This window comes from Mandrillus leucophaeus, unplaced genomic scaffold (assembly GCF_000951045.1).
Source record: "Mandrillus leucophaeus isolate KB7577 unplaced genomic scaffold, Mleu.le_1.0 Scaffold1018, whole genome shotgun sequence".
Lineage (NCBI taxonomy): Eukaryota > Metazoa > Chordata > Mammalia > Primates > Cercopithecidae > Mandrillus > Mandrillus leucophaeus.
This window is the reverse complement of record NW_012098299.1, coordinates 121,958-125,235: the sequence shown is the minus strand read 5'-3', so window position 1 is coordinate 125,235 and position 3,278 is coordinate 121,958.

The window sequence follows — 3,278 nt, the reverse complement described above, 5'->3', positions numbered from 1 at the left end:
GTATACATGTAAAACGATATATGTATATATGTGTATATATGTGAATATGCATATATTTTACATTTATATATTACACACATGTATACATATATACATATATAATATATTACACACATGTATACATATATACACATTATATATTTTATATATTATATATTATACATATTACACACATGTATACGTGTATACATATTTATATATTATATTATATATTTATATTACACACACATATATTTAGAGATAGAATTTCACTCTTGCACAGGCTGGGGTGCAGTGGCACAATCACAACTCACTGTAGCCTCCACCTCCTGAGGTCAAGAGATCCTCCCATCTCAGCCTCCCAACTACCTGGGACTACTGGCACAAACCACCACACCTGGCTAATTTTCGTATTTTTTCTAGGGATGGGGTTTTGCCATGTTGCCCAGGCTGGTTTGAACTCCTGGGCTCAAGCGATTCATCTGCCTCGGCCGCCCAAAGCGCTAGGTATACAGGCATGTGCCACTGTGCCCAGTCAACATTTGATATTCATATGGTGATCATGTTCGGGATAACGAGGAGAGAGGCAAACTAAGTCTTTGTAACATGCAGTTGTAAGATAAAGAAAATTCGAGTTATGGTGGAAAGGAAGGGATGTATCTGAAAAACACTGAGAAGAGGAAAAAAAAATCTTAGAAAATCTGAAACAAAACGAAAGAAACTCTCATTGTGACCCCATGTGACCTAGTCCTGTATTTCATGAAAAGGAAGAAGGAACAGAAAGGCAATGGTAGCTGCGGTCTGACTCCAAAAGTCTTGAGAATAGCATAGGTTTTTCTTGTAAGTTTCTTTTTTAGTAGTTTCATTCAGCATTGCACACAGAAAAATTTCTAAACATTCTACTTAGCTACCTCTCACTTCTCCAGATTTTCCTCTTGCGGCAGCCACTAAAAATGCCCCCCTTTATCAGTCTCTTCTTTTTCCCTTCTCAGTCTCTCTACTGCTTTTGTTGTTGCTCTAGCCTACCCTCCTCCCCGGAATTCTGCACTGGATCCTTCCCTCCTTGTGCAGCCTCCTGGGAAGGCCTCGTGTAAGGAAAACTCCGTCTCACAGCGCTTTTCCTCCACCTCTCACCACAACAATCATCAACACAGAAGATTTCTGTGACTGAATATTTTTTTCCCTTCACATACCAAGCAGCAGACATCACCTGGGCATCCTTTAATCCAGTTCTGACACTATCTACCTGAAGACAGTGTCAGATCCCATGAGTTGAGGGCTGAGTCCCCAACACTGCCCTCTCCCCCAAACACACACTCTAGTTGCAGGTCTGGCCTCCAGAACTTCTGACCGACCGGCTTCAAGCTAGGGTCCCCGTGATCTCCTGTTGAGACTCAGTCGATGTGCTGGAGCGGCTCATAGAACTCAGGGGAACACTAGCATTTACTGATTTATTATAAAGGCTGTTGCGAAGGATGCAGATAAAGAGATGCCTAGGGTGAAATACGGGGCAAGGGGTGCAGAGCTTCCACCCCTCCCTGGGCCCACCATTCTCCAGGAACCTGCACAAGTTTAGCTATCCAGAAATTCCCTGAACCTTGTCCTCTTGGGTTTTTATGAAAGTTTTATGCCATCAGCGTTCCTTCCCCCAGGGTATCGGGTGGGACCTTCTCATGGGAGGGTCTTAAGACCCACAGTCAGAAGGGTAGGGGACTCTTAGAGTCCTGCCTTGGGCGGGTGAAAAGAGAGCAGGAGAGAGGTTCTGTTTCTGGAAGTCTGCGCCTAAGGCCTAACACAGCCAACCTCATAACAAAAGACTTGCAACAAGGGCTATGGGAGTTAGGAATCGGTAACCATGGACGAAAACCAATGTACGACATAACACCACAAGCCACATCTTCCTTTTACTGGAAAGAAGCCCAGGATAGGGCTTAGAAGTGAGGTAGGAGATAGGATTCGGACACTGGATCAATTTGAGGACTAGCTAAAATAGGGTGGAGTGGGAAGCAGCTTTCCATAAGACACACCCACCAGTGGGCCATGTCAGTTTACCATTGCCATGGCAACACCTGAAAGTTACCCCTTTCTATGCCAACGACCTGAGGACCCAGAAATCATCTTTTTTTTTTTTTTTTTGAGACCGAGTCTCGCTTTGTCTCCCAGGCTGGAGAGCGGCGGTGTGATCTTGGTTCACTGCAACCTCCATCTCCTGGGTTCAAGCATTCTCCTGTCTCAGCCTCCCATGTAGTTGGGACTACAGCGCACAACACTATATGCGGCTCATTGTTGTATTTTTAGTAGAGACAGGGTTTCACCATATTGGTCAGGGTGGTCTCGACCTCCTGACGTAAGGTGATCCAGCCACCTCGGCCTCCCAAAGTGCTGGGATTACAGGTGTGAGTCACTGCTCCCGGCTTGTTATCATCCTTTTCCCAGAAATTTCTGCATAAGCTGCCCCTTAATTTGAATGTAATTAAAAGTGAGTATAAATAGGACTGCAGAACTGCCTTTGAGCTACTACTCCGGGCACCTTGCCTGTAGGGTAGTCCTGCTCTGCAAACAGCAGTCCCTCTGCTGTTGCTGTACACTGCCACTTCAATAAAAGTTTCTGTCTAACACCACTGACTCATGCTTGTATTTTTTTCCTGGGCAAAGCCAAGAATCCTCCCAGGCTAAGCCCCAATTTTGGAACTTGCCTGGTACCAGATCAGAAACATAAACCTCATAATAAGATGTTCTGCATCTGAGTTCGAGCCCCTCCACTTACTTGTTCTGTGACCTTGGCGAAATTATTTAAGCTTAATTTCTTCATACACTGGATTAATAATCCTACTTACTTAACAAGGTAGAATTAAAGACTGAATTGAAATAATACAACATAAAGTGCTTAACATAGCAACTGGTAGACAGTCAATGCTCAACAATTCTCTTTTCTTCCATTCTACTTTTCTCCTAAGAAATAAACAATACCAAGGCCTTTTACACCATGTTATGTGATATGGTTAAAGTGTTGCTGACTCCTTGGCCAGGAGCAGTAGCTTATGCCTGTAATCCCAGCACTTTGGGAGGCTGAGGTACGTGGATCACAAGGTCAGGAGTTTGAGACTAGTCTGGCCAATATGGAGAAACCCCATCTCTACTAAAAATACAAAAATTAGCCAGGTGTGTTGGCACACGCCTGTAGTCCCAGTTACTTGGGAGGCTGAGGCAGGAGAATCGCTTGAGCCTGGGAGGCAGAGGTTGCAGTGAGCAGAGATCGCGACAGTGCACTCCAGCCTGGACGACAGAGTGAGACTCCA